The sequence below is a fragment of the Triticum urartu genome, chromosome 7A (genome assembly GCF_056163025.1).
Source record: "Triticum urartu cultivar PI428250 chromosome 7A, HENAU_Tu73, whole genome shotgun sequence".
In the NCBI taxonomy this organism is placed as follows: domain Eukaryota; kingdom Viridiplantae; phylum Streptophyta; class Magnoliopsida; order Poales; family Poaceae; genus Triticum; species Triticum urartu.
In genome coordinates this window covers 263,498,761-263,517,794 of record NC_141879.1, presented here as the reverse complement: position 1 = coordinate 263,517,794, position 19,034 = coordinate 263,498,761, and positions in this window count along the sequence as shown.

The following is a 19,034-nucleotide window of genomic DNA, read 5'->3' as shown; positions in this document are numbered from 1 at the left end:
TTTTGCGGACCACAATGGGCCGGCCCAGCTAAAGGCCCACTAGATTCTGCCAACCATAATGGGCCGGCCCAGCTAAAGGCCCAACGTTCTCTGTCAAATCGGCCCGTCAACGGCCTGTCCTAAACTTGTCATCAACGCGGCCCATGGTCACTTCTGGCCCGTTAACAGTCTGCTAAGTAATTGGGCCGAATTACGGCCTGGTGTATTTCCGGCCTGTTAAAGGTCCGACTTCATTTGGGCCCATTTACAGGCCATCAAAACTTTCGGCCCATAAACGACCATGAAGGATTTGGGTCATATTCGGCCATGTCTGACATTCGGCCTGTTAGAGGCCCACTATAGCTTTGGGCCACTTTCGGCCTGTTGTCATTTTCGGCCTGTTAACGCCGGACCTAAACCATGGGCCATATGTGGCCCAACGTCATATCGGGCCCATTAATGGCCCATATAAAAATGACGATAATCTAGCCCGACCGAAGTTCCGGCCTGTTAAAGGCCCGTGTATTAGGTTGGCGCATTTACGGCCCGTCCGAATTTTGGCCTGTTAAAGTCCAATGGGTTATTTAGCACAATCAGGGCCCAATCTCACTTTCGGTCTATTAAAGGCCCATGTATTTTATGGGCTCGAGATATTTAGACTTGTAAAAGGCCTATTTTTACTGAGGGCCCAAATTATGTTTAGGCCTGTTAAAGGCCCACTATGGGCACAGGCCTACCAGAAAAATATGAAAGCTTATGCTGATTTAGGCCCAGATATTTTTAGTGGGCTACATGCCAATTTCGGCCCATAATCGTTTTTAGCCCAATTGGAATGGGCCCGACGAATGTTGGCATGTTGGGCTCCTACGAAGCTTTAGGCCGAATACATTACTAAGATAAACCTACACTATACAAAAATAGCGTCGTAATTACTGCAGCCCGAGGCAGCATCATAAATGTTGTATCACAACAAAATAAATTCCAACCATACAACAAAAGGCCTGTTGGCATAAAGTTTACAGTCCTTCCAGATAAAAGCACCATCAGATGTATGGAAGCACTGATCATTTGACCTGAGTGCTAATGTTTCAGGCTGTAGAATCTGATGGAGCAGCATGATCTCCACCTTTTTTCCGCCATTGCTCTTGAACAACGAAGTGAATGTCTGATAGTCTGGTTTCAAAACCATTCATATCTTGACGACATTTCTCAACCACTATTCTTGTTTCCGAAACAACGTCCACTAGGGATTGGACTTGTGTCTGGAGCACAGATATATCACTCTGTCTAGCAGGAAGATTTTTTTAGTAGGTGATTTGGACGATGTTACCTTGACAACCAACCCAGAATTACGTAGGAAGGTGCTTTTTGCACTGTTAGTGGAGAGATACTAACGCACTGCAGCAAGAGGTGACATTGTGCGTGTAGTAGCCTCGTCACCTTCAGGTGGTTGTGGCTGTTCAATCATTTGTTCCATAGCTTCCTGAAAGTTTGAGCTTGTAGATTAGTGTACCAGATAAGTTACTAATGAGACAAAAACAAACAAAGTAGGTTAAATGTTTATACATAACTTATTTTGGTGAACTATTGTAATACATTAGCATGTATTGTAGTGCCAACTACATAATAAAATCACTTTTGGAACATATGCCCATGTAGCATGCCTACTGTATTGTCTATTTCCTCACATTCGTTGATATCTAAGGATAAAGAGACATGGTTTAAAGTAGGATGAACATAGTATGACATCATTCATATCATGGGCAAACAGATATAAAACAAACAGGCTATTTTATCATTGTGTGTGCACGTGAACATAACAACTAGGTTACAGATCAAGACCAAAATAATATCCTTCATCTCTTTTAAACCATGTAAGGTGAAATGATACGTTAAGACAACTGTGAATAAAAGTGAACAGACTAACTGACATTGGCTGCAAACCAAGTAGTTAAATGAACACATCACAGTACCAATCAGTTCAAGGCAGGAGGAGTAAGGACTTACAACAGTGGCTTGAACTGGTGTGCTCATGCCCTTCATCTTGCTGGTGTGGCAATCCTTGAAGATTTGCACTGCATTCGGTTCAAGTTCTTTTTGGTCCGCACGGGATTTCCTCTGTATTTGGAACAAGTCAATATAGATACGATAATATGGCACAAAAAGAAGAAGGAAGTAGCAGCTATTTACCAGAGCCTCGCAGTGTGCAATATAGCTACGAGATCCTGTGGTCTGTTGGAATTTAACTTTAGAACGATTGGTTTTATTCTTCAAACAGTTAGCCTAGAAGAAGATACAGTTGTAAGGCACATACATAAATACAAGTTCAATATGTGGTCTGATCAAATACATATAGCCTACCTGATACTTTGGATCAGACCAGTGTTTAACAAGGGATGTCCAGTCTTCATCTGTAATATATTCCACTTGAGATGTTTGGGCGATTTCATTGTTAGCCTTGCCTTCAAAGTGAGATTTTTCTAAGGTGGTACCGATACTGTCGTAGAGCAGACTGAAAAACATGAGTGCATGCTTGTCTAGTTGCATCATCTTTTGGATCCAACTTGAACCTCATCTGTTGAAAAAAGAATTTAAGTCTTATTAGGAGGAAGCTAGAAAGTATGGGACAGAGCAAGACAATATTACTAATTGCGATGAATAACATTACTTACGGATAAATGGTCAAGGAAGGTGTTAAACTGGGTATTGTCTTTCTCATTCCTGTACTGGATCCACGTTGGGAGGATACGTGCATGACACCTAACGGCAACGGCTGCCTCTGATACTAACTTGGTTGACTATGTAGCATCACGTGGCCTTTTTAAACCTGCCTCAAAATGGATCTCCATTCTTCCTCCTTTAGATTTTGTTAATCTGTCAAGCATTATCCCTGATGTCTGTTTCCGCTTGCGCCGTGGTGCTAGTTCAACAACGAATATGGAAAGTGTTAGTGTACATCAAACTGTGAGAGTGCATATAAAGGAGCATGCAACTGCAACTTGACTCGGTCAAGTACCGTCTTGGTGTTGATGCTCATGAGGTTCATCTGATCTTGCCAAGTCCTGTTGTGTCAGGAGTGCTTCGGAAGTAGTGTTAGGTGTGAAGGCAGCTTGGGAACTGGCCAGTTCCGGAGCAAACAAACGAGTAACTGGTTGAGATGCTGGTATAGTTGAAGCAGATGCTGCAGCTGGTGGAGCAGGTGATACTGTGTTTGTAGATTTAGCCGGTGGACTTGGACCTTCTACTGCACTATAAGTACCAGCAGAATCTTTTTGACTTTGCCATGTCAAGCTGTACCCACAACAAAAAAGAATAAAATCACTCTTCAGAACTCATTGATGCATGATACAGACAAGCAATACTTTGATGTAAGACAACCGTATGAGGATGGAATATGTAAGAAAAACAGGACGACATGACATATTCACAGCTACGATGTGCAAACTAAGCAGAAGGATTTTCAAGAAAATAGAAGTAATGCAAGCTAGACACCATATGAAAGATGCAACCAATATTACTCTACCAAGTTAAAAGTGTCTTGTCATAAGTGCCAATTCGAAAAACTAGAAGCAATACAACGTAGAAATCAATGCAAGATGCAACCACTATCAAACTGCCATGTTAGAAGCGTCCAATCATGAGTGACTGATGCAGGATACAAAACAACAGTACTTTTATGTAAGAACATGGTATGATAGATAGATGCAGTGTATTCTAGACACAAAAAGCCATGTCATATGCACATGTTTAACGTATAAACTCAGCAGGTGCAATTTAATCAAAATAGAAGAAATACAGGCTAGACAACATATGCAACATGAAACCAATTATCACACTGTCAACTTAGAGCAAGCACATGCGATGGTGGAGTACGGGAGATGAACTCATCATGTAGACTTGGGACTTCAACTTCATTAGCAGTAGCAGTGGCAAATCTAGAGAGTCTCTGTTTGCGTCGGTGCGGAGGACCACCAACATCCCCTAACTTACTCTTTTCCTTCCTATTTTCTGATATTGCCTTATGAAGTCAAAACCACAAGAAGATGAATAAAATTAGCTCTGCATAACTGGTTGATGCATGATACAGACGAATACTACTTTGATGTAAGGCAAGCGCAGGATAGGAGGATGGAATATATACAAAAAAAGACAGCGTTTCATATTCACACGTATGATAGGAGGATGGAATATGTATGAAAAAATAGTAAGCGGAAGGCATTTCAATAAAATTAGAAGAAATGAAAGCTAGGCACCATATGAACATGCAACCAATATCACTCTATCAGGTAAAAAGTGTCTCATCGTAAGAGCCATTTCAAGAAATTAGAAGCAGTATAAGCTAGAAGACAATCCAAGATGCAACCTACATCACAGTCCCAAGTTAAATGTGTCTTATGGGTAAGTGATCATTGCAGGTATAAGTTGTAAGCTACGCAGATGCAATTCAACATAATCAGAAGTAATACAAACTAGACATCATACGGAAAACGCAACCACGTATAACAGTTCCAAGTAAGAGCAAGCACCTGTGATGGTGGAGTAGGGGAGATGTGCTCATCATGTACACGTATGTTCTAGAAACAGGAACACGTGTCATATTCACAGGCATTATGTGTAAAGTAAGCAGATGCAATTCAAGTTAGAAGCAATACAAGCTAGACATCATACGCAGCATGCAACCACATATAATAGTGTCAAGTTAGAGCAAGCACCTGTGATGGTGGAGTAGGGGAGATGTGCTCATCATCTACACAGCTACGTTGACTGTCCAGCCTTGTGTTGTCTTGCGAATCTTGTTGGGAGGATGGCAGAGTAGAATTTGTAGAGACCCCCTGTTTGAGTTGCTCCGAAGGACCACCATCATCCACTGCCGGACTAATTTCCTTCAGATGTAATGATTTTGCATTGTGAAGTCAAACCGATAAGAAAAAGGAATAAAATTCGCTCTTCAGAACTCATTCATGCATGATACTGACAAACACTACTCGGATGAAAGGAAAACACATGATGCGAGGATGGAATATGTATGAAAAATAGGATGGTATGACATATTCACACCTATGATGTGGTAACTAAGCATAAGGCATTTCAACAAATTAGAAGCACTGCAAGCTAGACACCATATGAAAGATGCAACCAATATCACTCTGCCAAGTTCAAACTGTATGGCGTTTCAACAAATTAGAAGCAGTACATGCTAGAAATCATATGCAAGACACAACCAATATCACAGTGGTGACTTAAAGGTGTCTTATCATAAGTGACTGATGCGGGACATGCAAGAATAATAGTTTGATGTAGAAACAGGAACACATGTCATATTCACAGGCATTATGTGTAAAGTAAGCAGATGCAATTCAACAAAGTTAGAAGCAATACAAGCTAGAAATCATACGCAACATGCAACCACATATAATAGTGCCAAGTTAGAGCAAGCACCTGTGATGGTGTAGTAGGGGAGATGTGCTCATCATCTACACAGCTACGTTGACTGTCTAGCCTTGCGTTGTCTTGCGAATCTTGTTGGGAGGATGGTGGAGTAGAATCTGTAGAGAACCGTCGTTTCAGTTGCTCGGAAGGACCACCATCATCCAATGCCTTGCTAATTTCCTTTAGCTTTATTGATTTTGCATTGTGAGGTCATACCAACAATAAAAAGGAATATCATTCGCTCTTCAGAACTCATTCATGCATGATACTGACGAACACTACTCTGATGAAAGGCAAAGTCATGATACGAGGATGGAATATGTACGAAAAAATGGACGGCTTGACATATTCACACCTATGATGTGGTAACTAAGCAGAAGGCACTTCAACAAATTAGAAACACTACAAGACACCATATGGAAGGTGCAGTCAATATCACTCTGCCAAGTTAAAACTGTATCGTCATAGGTGACGTTCATCAAACTAGAAGCAATACATGCTAGAAATCATGTTCAAGACGCAAACCAATATCACACTGCCAACTTAATGGTGTCCCATCATAAGTGACTGATGCAGGATACACAAGAAGAGTAGTTTCATGTAAGAACATGGTGTGATAGGCAGATATAGTATGTACCAAAAACAGGAAAGTGTGTCATATTCACATGTATCATGTGTAAGCTAAGCAGATGCAGTTTACACTAATTAGGAGCAATACGAGCTAGACACCATATGCAACATGCAACCAGATATCACACTGCCAAGTTAGAGCAGGCACCTTGGATGGTGGAGTAGGGGAGCGGAGACTTGGACCTTGTAATGCACTATCAGTACAAGGAGAATCGGTATAGATGCTCCGTTTACGTTGTTGTAGAGGACCACCATCCTCGCCTTCCTTACTCTTTTCCTTCCTCTTTCTTGATTTTGCCTTGTCAAGTCAAACCCAAAAGAAAAAAGAATAAAATTTGCTCTTCAAAACTCATTGATGCATGATACTGACGAACACTACTTTCATGTAAGGCAGCCGCATGATAGGAGGATGGAATATATATGAAAAACAGGACAACGTGACATATTGACATGTATGATGTATAAAGTGTAAACTAAGTACAAGGTGCTTGAACTTGTTAGAATCGATGCAAGCTAGAAACCATATGAAAGATGAAACCAATATCACTCTGCCAAATTAAAAGGGTGCCCTAACAAATGTATTTGACCAAATTAGAAGCAATACATGGCAACAGGCTAGAAATAATATGCAATATGCAACGAATAAAGGTGACTCATCGTAAGTGATTGATGTAGGATACAGAAGAGAGGTAGTTTCATGTAAGAACAAGGTTAACACATAGATGTAGTGTGTACCAAAAATAGGAAGGCATGTCATATTCACAGGTATAGTGTGTAAACTAAGCAGATGCAATTTACCCTAATTAGAAGCATTACAAGCTAGACACCGTATGCAAAATGCAACCACATATCACACTGCGAAGTTAGAGCAAGCACCTGTGATGGTGGTGTAGGGGAAGTGCGGTCTTCAGGTACAGAGCTACGTTCAATATCTTCATTTAGGCTTGCTGTTTCTTGAGAATCATGTGGAGAGGATGAAATTGCATTCTTTATAAGAGTATTGCATCTCATATTAACCCACACGCGTGACTGTCTCATCATAAGCGATAGACGCAGGATACACAAGAACAGTAGTTTGATGTAAGAACATGGTGTGATAGGCAGATGTAGTATGTACCAAAAACAGGAAGGCGTGTCATATTCACATGTATAATGTGTAAGCTAAGGAGATGCAATTTAACAAATTAGGAGCATTGATGAGGGATACACAAGAAAAGTGCCTTATCATAAGATATAGTATGTACCAAAAACAGGAAAGCGTGTCATATTCACATGTATCATGTGTAAGCTAAGCAGATGCAGTTTACACTAATTAGGAGCAATACGAGCTAGACACCATATGCAACATGCAACCAGATATCACACTACCAAGTTAGAGCAAGCACCTTGGATGGTGGAGTAGGGGAGCGGAGACTTGGACCTTGTAATGCACTATCAGTACAAGGAGAATCGGTATAGATGCTCCGTTTACGTTGCTGCAGAGGACCACCATCATCGCCTTCCTTACTCTTTTCCTTCCTCTTTCTTGATTTCGCCTTGTCAAGTCAAACCCACAAGAAAAAGGAATAAAATTTGCTCTTCAGAACTCATTGATGCATGATACTGACGAACACTACTTTCATGTAAGACGAACACTACATATCACACTGCCAAGTAAGAGCAAGCACATGCGATGGTGGTGTGGGGGAATTGCGGTGATCAACTAGAGAGCTACGTTGACTATCTTCATTTAGCCTTGCTGTTTCTTGAGAATCATGTGGGGAGGATGACACTGCACTCTTTAAACGAGTATGGCATCTCACAGAAACCCACCCAGGTGACTGTCTCATCATAAGTGATTGACGAGGGATACAAAAGAGCATTAGTTTGATGTAGGAACATGGTTAATAGACATATGTAGTATGTATCAAAAACAGGAAGGCATGTCATTATCAAAGGTATAATGTGTAAAGTAAGCAGATGCAATTTAACCAAATAGGAAGCAATAGAAGCTAGACACCATATGCAACATGCAACCACATTTGACAGCGCGAAGTTAAAGCAAGCACCTGGGATGGTTGTGTGTGGAAATTGAGATCATCAACTGCAGAGCTAAGTTTACTGTCTCCAACTGCTGACACTGCACCCGTTAGAGCACTGGAACACTTAGTGCTTATCTTCGAATTACACCGGAGTGACTTCTGTGTTTTCTTTTCTGCATTCATCAACACTGCGTCAGAGTCTGAAATAGCCATGCATAAAAAACAATAGTGTGAGTATGGGTGAAGTGTGTGCACAATTAGTACAATGTAAAGGTAGCAGATAGCAGGTCGGTGAGAAATAAATGACGGGAGATATATGATAGCTCTACAACATGCATGGCACACTAAATTACTACAGGATTCTATGAAAATAATAGTCGACTGAAAGCAAATAGGTCAGTCCATTTTTTCTGCACCGTCCAATGAACAAAGAACGGGCAGATCGCCTTCATCTACCTCCAGCGAGTCAGTGTTGACGATCTTCCTCGAAACGCCAGCGACCACCGGCCCAGTATTCCTCCCCTGCCTGCGCCCTCCCCTCGACCTCACCGCACCACCGTGCTTGGCACCGCCCCCCGGCCATCCATTCAAGCCCCGCCGACCTCCAGATCAGGCGCAAGCAGCTCCTGCGCCCCACACCCCTATGATAGACACCGATGCGCCGCTTCCCCGGGGAACAGGCGGACTAGGTGCTCCGCGCGCCTAAGTGGGTGCTGCTTCTTTTAATTGCGGTTCGACTGACCCTGAATTGAAATCCAAGCGGGCTACTGACCTCTAGCAAAGGTGAAATAGTAAAAGGGAGGAAACCTTATGCATTTAGTATCACAAAGAAGATGCAGTAAGAAGCGCTCAACTAGTTTCTTTCGTGGGATGAATACGGTGTGAGCGGAGACGTAAGATTTGCACGAATAAGGGAAGAGGAGTACCGCTTTCTGCTGGCAGTGCTGTGTCCTCCTTCTGTTTTTCCGACGATCTTTTTGTTGTTCGCCGGAAACCAGAAGTTGTGGAGGACGGTGCAGCCTTGGACGAACCCATGGCCAAGTTGTTGAGTGTGGTGCGGTGGCCGTCTGTCGGCAGCAGGGAAGCGGATCCGAGGCGGCGAACGACGGCGTAGCGGGAATAGCTCCACTGCGGTGGACGGTTGCGATAGTGGAGCCGCAGCAGTGAGGCGTAGGACGGCGTGGTCGGAGTGGTTCTGGTACGGCGCACGTCGGTGTCGGCATCATGGAGGAAGCTCTGCCTCGGCTTCAGCTGCTAAGTCCTTGAGAGCGTTGTGGTTGCGGTTGCGTTGGACGACGACGTCGGGGTACCGGCTCCGGCGTGATGGATGAGGGCGGCGGTGGATTGGCCGCTATGGGGCGGAGGACGGAGGAGGTTGGGGTTTCGCGGCTGGTGGAGAGGGCGTTTTCGCGCCCACGGAGTATGAATGGGGAAACGGAGGGAGGCGGGGAACTAAGGGGGAACAATGTTTCGGTTTAAGACGCGCTTGTTTGAAATTTGGGGAAAGTTACAAACTTTCCCCCCATCTAAAATTTCGGACATATTGCGGGTTGGGGGTAGGACAGTCATGTCAGGTGTCCCAATTGTGGGCGGGATAGATTTCGGCTGAGCGCATGGGTAGGTGCCCACGGCATATGAATGCTTCTATGGCGTCTTGGTGAAGTTACAAACCTACCCCGGTTTAGACCTTTGGACATCGGGCCGATAGGCTACACGGGCCAGAGTCAGGACAGTAATTTCCTACCACCAAAACATTAGTCTCGCGCAGTTTCGGGTGACCAGAGGCCTATTTGGCGCTTCGTTCAGGGCCTCTTTGATTCACAGGATTGTCAAAATGAAGGAATAGGAAAAATGCAGGAATAGGGTGACATGTCCCATAGTATCCTACAGGATTTGAAAGGATGTTTGATAGCATTAGGAAAAACAAAGGAATTCTACAAAGAGGTTTGAGTGGATGGAAATTTTCCTCCAAAATGTAGTACAAATGGATCATATGGAAAAATTCCTAAGATTGCCAATCCTACGAATCAAACGAGCATCACAGGAAAAATTCCTAAGGGTTTAAATCCTCCAAAAATCCTATGCAATTCCTTTGAATCAAAGGAGCCCTCAATATTTGGGAGCAGAAGCATTTAACGTTTTCGGTTCTCTTGAATTGAACTTTCAGGATTTGTCAAACTTCACAAATCTTTACTCTTGAAAATCCTAAAGCTACGATTATTTTGGAATGGAGGGGGTACATTTGAATATACATTGTACACGAGTATATATTAAAAAATATGCAACTTACCTCAGTTCATGCATGGTTCCAGATATAATCTCCTTGGTTGCAAAAAAAAAGTTAGATATGCGTATGAATATATATAGCATGTTCAAACTCACAACAAAGATTGATGCCCCCTTTTACATCTGATTTACAAATGCCATTATCTCGGGTTCAAATAGATGAATGCACTTCCTATGAATTTGAATCTTCGAAACCCCCTTTATGTTGAATTCGACATGCATTCTATTTTGTAGCTAGCAATTTGGAATGTATCCATGCAAGTGACAAATGTATAAAGTGCTTCACACTAACAACATGGAGTGCACTAATTAATGTTTATATATGAATTGCAAAAGCATCCATTGCCTGTATTTCAAACCGCTCTCACTCTATGGATCGATAATATGAAATAAACACATGCACATGCTAGAATTCAATTGCAGTTGAAGAAAGAGCCTACTCCTGGTACTGTATATTAGTGATAGGGGTGTGTACAAAGTACACGTGAATACCAGACAATGTGCGTGTGTGTATACTATCGACAAACTAGCCCCCAAGCTTGTATAACATACTAAGGGCCTAGGGTTACAAATCATATATAGTCGGCTTATCACGAGTGGGGATAGAGTCCTCCGCGACTCTGGTAGCTTCGTGTTGTACGCCGAGTCCTCCACATGGGTCTTCGTATAACACGTCTCGGTCCAACCTATATGTGGCGCAGGATGGAACCGACCCATGAGTCTTCATGTTGACCCACCACAACTAGAAATGATGTGCCCACCACACCACACACGCAATCGGCCACTAAGAAAATAAGCATATACAATAGTACAACGGTATCTAGCTCACCCTACGTCTCCATATTTTGTTGATGACACTGACAGACTTTGCATTTGATGCGTGCTCCGTATTTTGTTGACGACACTTACGGTCATTGTATTTGAAGCGAAAGCATGGTATGGTCACTGGACTTCAGAATAAGCTCATCACGGTCACCACATACATTTTTGTCGTGCTAACCAACATGTGGTTGGATGGTTAGAGGACAGTGGTTTCTCGAGCCCACCAAGGTTAAAGTCCCGGTGCTCGCATTTATCTTGTGTTAATTTCAGTATTTTCCGGCGACGTACGTTCAGTGGGAGGAGACGTTCCACTCGACTACGAGGCACTTATGGTGACTTCGTAAAATCTCAAGATCATATATGCTGGCCCACTCTCTTGAAGGTGCTCATAGGGGTAAGGTTCGCGTGTGTGCGCTTATAGCGGTGAGTGCTTGCACGTATATATGAGCCCTTGCGTCTGTACCGTGTTAAACAAATACATATCATGATTATACGGTCACTGGCTCACCCGTACAACTCCGTATTTTGTTGATGACACAATCAATTGACCAGTCAAACGTTCCACGCGGCGCAACTAGTGTTGCACCATCGGGGCGCGTAATCATGGGGCCCACCTGTCAGCCCATATATGAAAGAAAGAAATGGTAGTTTGAGTCTGTACTATGTTAATAAAATAGGAGTACATTTTAGGGTGATCATACGATCACTGGCTCACCATACAACTCCATAATTTGTTGATAACACGATCAATTGACCAGTCAAACGGTCCACATTCAGCAGCGCACATTACCATAGGGCCCACCCGTCAGCGCGTATATGAAGGACAAAATGGTAATAAATGAGTGGTTTCGGGGAGGGTGGGCCGGCCGCGGGTGGCGGGGGCTGGCGGTTCGGCCGGTGGTGGCTGGCGGCTCAGGGGTGGTGGAGTTTGATGATAAACTGGAGGACCTTGATTTCGTATCCAATGGCTGGAAAATCTAATGACCAGAGATGAAAAAGTCAGTCGGCTGACGTGTAGCCTCACCCCGCACGTACACATGCACGCACGCAAGACACGCATGCAAGACACACACGCATGTAGGCGTGCAACACTGACACGTACACACGCACGCATGCTGGCGTGCAACACTGACACGTACACATGCACTCACGAACACATGCACGTACGCACCCATGCATGCAATACTGAAACGTACCCTTGCACGCATGCAACACTTGCACGCCTGCATGCACACAGCACACGATGCAAGACACATGTTCAACCTATACGTGCATGCACCCTTTGTTAAGGACATGGATTGTTACGGGTATTAATCAATCTTATCTGTGATAAGCAGAACATTGATGTTTGCAGCGGTCTTTATGAATCACAACGTATCGAATGGGCTATCAACATAGTAGGCTTATCTACATGAAAAAGATGACGTCACACTCAATGAACAATCATCGGTTTATGAAATGCCCGGTTCTGACCGCCCTGGCCCACCAAAGGTTCCTCCGCTGTGCGCTGCCTGCGTTGGGTCACTGACATGCATGCCATGCACCAAAAGAGCCCACATGTCAGTGGAAGAACGGCGTGGTGTCTTAGGTCAGAGTCGAGGGCGCCACTCGCGGCACGCCCGGCTGAACACGCCTCCGTGCCGCATTCAAACGCCTCCATGAAACCCGCCCGTGTGGAAGCCGAGAAACCCACTCTGGACACACATCCGTTCATGACCGGGCCGCTCCCCTATCTCCTCCACCATTTTGTCCACTCTTACAATGGCTTACGAAGAGTAGTTATTTTGCATCCAAGCCGGCTGGGTAGCCCGCCGGATACGAGCTATGCAACTCGCTGATCCACCTCCCTCCCCTCGCCCGACGGAGCCAGTTGCCGCCCCAAGCCATGGAATTTTTCCATGTGTTGTTTTCATGGACTAGCAAGATGCTCGTGCATTGCACGGAACATCAAGATGCATTTTTTTACAAACTCCCGCATGCATGCAAGGGATAATTAATGTCCTCCTTTGCTAGTACCACGAGGCAAACACCATTAATATTGCATCAATTAGTGTTAGTGGCCTTGTATATCTGCAAATTGTAATTTTGATAGTGGCACCTTGTATATAAAAATGGAGGGAGAAAGATGAGAGATAAGGTGAGGAGGAGTGGGGCGTGGTGGTGACTGGTGCTCGGACTAGGCGGAGGCATGTGGATGGACGGCACATTATGTCTAGGTTTGTATCTCTCTCACACACACCCACGTAGGTGGGGGACATGCACGAAGAGAAGAGGTGCACGCACGGCGCACGTACTCCCGTCTCTTTCCCAACCACACCCGCGCGGGTACATGGTGGAGCTCATTTCTGTACGAAAAAGGCAGCCCACTTGGTAATTTGGCATGTGTACTGGTTGTCCACTTGGTGGAGGGAGGATCGTCTACCACGGGTGAACAAACAAATTGCGACTTGACGCGTTATGTTAAATTAAAAAAAGAGGCAAACCATGTGGGGCCTACCTTAGAGGCAAGGCTCTATACACTGGAGTACTTTTGATGTGTCCCGTCAACTCGCAGAACGAGGAGAAGCTTGCTTAGTACGCCGTCTCCCCCGCCCACGGGCGCGGTGGCTCGCAGGATGAGGTGAAGCTTGCTTACTAGTACGCCTTACGCCCGCTCCCTCGCCCACGCGTGCGGTGGCTCGCAGCACGAGGAGAAAATTTTACTACTCCCTCCGTTTACTCCTCGTCCCTACTACGTACTTTGGTTAGTACTCCCTCCATTTACTTATACAAGGCCACTATAAAAAAAATACATTTTGCATCTATACAAGGCCACAAATAGTAATCGAGACAAAAGTTACTACTCCCTCCTTTCCAGTTTATGGCTCAATTTCAAAATCTCTCCAACCAAGGTAGACGGTGAGTGGTCGAATTAATTTCGTATTTTGCACAAGTAATTAGTACACTCGTTTTTCTCAAGAAGTTATGTTTAACGAGGCATTAATTAGAACAAATGCATGAATGACCACTAAATTTCCATGAACTTGTACATGCATTGATTAGTTTCCTCTTGACACTACTTGCATCGGGTGATCTAACGCACCTCGAAATCCAATATGCAATGGTACTACTACTAGTATAGTAGAATTGAGACTTATCAAATGGAAAAACAATGTTTTTTAGATGAGCCCTATAAACCCTAGTGGGTACGTACTCCGTAAAAACAGATTTTTCCAAAACTAAGTCACTCCCTTTCATGAATTCTGTAGTATACTCCTCCGTCGACGCTCCCTTTCATGAATTCTGTACTTCCTGTCGCCGACATGTGGGACATATAGCAACCGGGTCGACGTGTCAAGCACCAAATAACAATGCAGAACAGTAGGGGGGACACACCCCACTTGTACCGGCCCAGTAGTAGTAATGAGCAATGAGACGTCAAATCACAATGCCGCACTTTCCCAGACGGACGAAGCAACCATTATTTCACACTTCGGTTCGCCATCATCTCAAACCACGTACTAGTATTGCTTCTGCCTCAAGAGGGACACGCGCATCACCTTGGTACATCATGACATGTGGGACCACATCACAGGCCATGCTCCCCCGCCGATCGCTCGGTAAAATCACCTCATTTTTACTATACTTCCTCCATATCAGTTTACTACATGGCATGCACGTCGTTCTAGGTTGAGAATTTAACTGGCTATATATGTGATGAACAGTACTCTAGCCTTTTAAAAAATGTATACTTTTGTACAGCAGTAGTATCGATGGATTGCGCCATGGAGAAAAAATTGAAATTAAAAAAAAGGTGGTACATATAGAGAGCGCTCGTCGCCAAATTATGCATATAGTACTATTAAAAAGGCTAGTCACAATAATGGTGTCCAGCACAACCCACCCCTCAAATAAAACTAAGAGGGTGCTTGGATACGTTTTAGTCTCATGACTAAAAGTAGTGGGACTAAAACATGCTAGCCTCACCCATGCTTGGATCCAAATACTAAAAAGGCTAAAATCAAGTTAATGAGCATTTATTATCCTCCAAACCCTCCAATCCAGAACTCGCCTATGTTAAAGGAGAGGAGTTAAATGAGTAGAGAGAGGACTAATCCACATTTTAGTAGGGGTACCCCTGTCTAAATTTTTTTAGTCTCAAGACTAGTTTTAGCCCCTCTTTAGGCTGGTCGTAATGGTAGTACCATAACTAGTATCATGCATGCCAACTAGGCAATTTTGATGAGGTGTCATAGTATTAAATGAAGAAAGAGAGGGTGGAGTATCATATCATGATACTGTATCATAATAAATGCTATGCTACTTTGTGTCATGCATGGCAATAAATAGAGTACTACATGATACTAATATGTGATACTATGCATTAGGGAGGTAGTATCATACACTAGTATCATATGCATGATACTAGTATATGATACTCCCCGTTACAACCAGACTTAGTCAGGGGTGCTTGGAACTTTAGCCTCTTAAAGAGACTATTTTTAGTCAGACTAAAATAAGTCCCTTGGATCCAAGCACCCTCTAAGCATTCTGGAATTATTTGACAAAACTAAGCACCCTGAAATTCTTTGACAACTAAACTGCTGGCTATATGATGTTGGCCATATATATTGTACGTATATAATGTGAAGAAACGAGTGGTAGTACTATACCAACTAAAAGATGAAATGTAAGAAATACTAGTATGTACGTACTGAAGAGTTAAAGTAACGAGAAGAAACATAACATAGTTCTGCTGGGGGCTCAGCACAACACACCCCTCAAATTAAATTAAGCACACCTGAAATTAAACTTTGCAACTATTCCGGTAGACACTACATTAGAACCACCATGAGCAACGACACTGCCACCTTACTCGGAGTCCTCGTCCACGTCCTCGACTTCGTCCTTGTCTCTCTTCCTCTTGGCCGATACTTCTTTGCTTGAACCGCACACTTGGCTGTTGCTCTTCATCCAACCCTTGTAGATATTGAAGCAAAGGTAGCCATCCATTGCAGCATAGTGGATGTGGCCTATATCTAGTACATTCCGCTGGCATGCATGACGATGAAACGTGTATGGAGGTTTCTCCAGTTTACCGTACGAAGGATGAACCATGGCTCCTGCCAGGGTCAGCATTGAAGGCTGATAAGAGGACACCAGCCGATTCTTCTGGAGGTCGAAGGTGTTGCCTACAACGAGGCCTATCCAATGCAGGACTTCTTTGTCGTTACCAAAGTCTACAGTAAAGAATTTTACTAGGTTGCTCTCGAGGAAGTCCTTAAAATCCTGGCACTCAACATCGGCATGGCATATGTGGTAGACCAAGCATAAGTCATGCACGCAAACCTGGATCACGACGGGCTTCTTCCACTCTTCGTCCTTTAGATCCTTCTCGTCCCAGGACTGTGGTGTACTCAACATCTAGCCCAGCGACCCACTCATCATCTGAGTCTTCGAACATGCGTTTGAAGCGAGAAAGGCATCCTTTCACCGTCGCAGAAGAACGGCTGTAGATGACGTCGAACTCATCGCCGGCGATGGTTCTAACCTTGTACTCACCGCCGATCGTGGAGATTTGGGACGCCATGGATTTGGGAGGAGGGTTAGGATTAGTGGAACTGCCGTAATGTGAATGGACGGGACGACTAGGAGCGAACCGCCGTAGTATTGAAGGACGTGCGGGGACGAGTAGGAGCAAACTGCCAGCGTGCGAACGGCAAGGTAGTGGCTTTCCATTCTCCCATGATACGGGCTTCCGAGAGCCCTTGGATCTGAGATCGAATGGTTGCATGGTGTGATTCTAGACCTATGGGTGAATATCCTATCCTGGAGGGTTATTCTGCAAATTTTCAGCAACTTAGCATCCAAGGGCTGCCAGCACCCCGTATCATGGTCGCGCCTACCACGACCGTCGCGTCGCTCGCGCGGTCGCGCCCTTGGAGATTTAACATGGTGCGTTAGGCTATCTGATGTTGGCATGTCATACATAGTCATCACTTAGTCACTCATACTACAACAAGGTTGGCTATAAGTGTATTTCTTTACTCCTCTCTATCTCTTTCTTCGTACTCAAGGAAGAAACGGTGCTAAGCACGTGTATTTATTGCATTTGCCAAGGAGTGACCTCTTCCAATGAAATGGTGTTGCTAAGTTTGCTTCATTTAATTAGCTATAGACTCAAAATTGTCTTTTCACCTAGGTACACGCGCTTAGCACCATTTCTTCCTTGGGTCAGTAAACTAGTCTCTCTCTTCTGGATTAAGTTGCCACATTAGACTTTATGCTTATGCGGAAAGCTTAAGCATGTGTAGGAGCAAGTAAAAGTAAGTACAATAGTGCGCTTTACATGGCATTTTTGCATATGTGGAGGAAAGAGAGGCAAGGAAAAAGTGGAGAAGTGGGCTCTCATGCAAGAGCCAGCCTCTACTACATGGTGGAGCATTGGGAGAGGCACCTGTATGGAGGTGGTCAGGAATCTGGGAGACTCACGCCGGTCGTAGCGCCGCAGTTAAAATGATAACGGCAAGTCAAATCACGGGGCCCCACCTGTCCAGCAGTAACTTGCTGTCAAATCACACAACCCTACATTTGCAACAGCCTACTCCCTCGTCTTCTCGTGTCTCTGTCGAACTGACTAGGCGGAACTGCCCCGCCGCCTACCGCACAGGAAAAGCCCCGCCCTCGACTTTTAAATACAACTACATCCGCTTAAGAATCCAATGATATACTTTTTATGACATAGTAACTCATATTTAGTTAGTCAAATGGATGACCTAGAACTACGTGCAGGCCTTATAAACCGAGACGCCTAAAAATAAAAAAACCAAGACGGAGAGGGTAGTTCAGCACGTATCTTTTTAGATCAATATAGTTGGGATTCACCAAGGAGCAAAACCAAGTGGTAGACTGCTCCTGTCGTGTTGGCGTAGCAACTCAAGCAGGGTCAGTCCGCACACGAAATGGCGACACACTTAACAGGACCCCTTTGGCCGACATGTGGCTCATCCACCGTCTTGTTCCACGTGTGATGCACCAAATTATAGTTCGGAGCAGCGGTTGGAATTGGAGGCACCCCGGTCGTAGCGCCACAGTAGTAGAAAATGAGCGACGAGGGGTCAATTCACAAAGTCCCACCTTTCCCGCATTAAGCTGGACAGACGAAGCAACCATCATTTCACTCTAGGGCGCAAGAGCATAAAGAAAATAGAAAACAATGATGCGTGCGGTAGCTACCTAGGGCACCCTAGGGTAGGAGTCTCCACTACAGATCCTTTTTTTGAAAGCGCCTCCACTACAAATCGGCTTCTCCCTCGTCCTCTTGAAGAAAACCGATGATGAGTGCAGCGGTAGGGTTTGTAGGAGTACTACGGCGTGCGGGGCCACATCGTAGTAAACGGGTTCGAGCCGACGCTTTAAATATGTGTGGGCCGCTTGGTTTTACGGGAACGAGGCAGCATTTTGGGTTCGGGGACCAGTGGAGATATAGTACGTACAAAAAATTGTGGACGTAGGTTCGACCGAAAGGCAATGATGCATGGGCCCTGCATTTTGATATACCCGGGGCCACGTGAAATTTGCTACTCTACTCAAAACTAGTAAGGTACACATGTATTGAACGCATGAGATTTCGAAACCAAATTATGAATAAATACACACTATAGGATGTAAAGCTTTGAGTCATGTCTGCATGATGTAGATGTTCGTTTAGTTCTTATAGTTCATCTCATTCAAAATCAATAAGTTTTATAAAAATGTTAAGATTCATGGGGTTGTGCATTGTACTCCCTCTGTTCCAAAATAGATGACCCAACTTTGCACTAACTTTGTACAAAGTTAGTGCAAAGTTGGGTCATCTATTTTGGAACGGTGGGAGTAAATCATAAA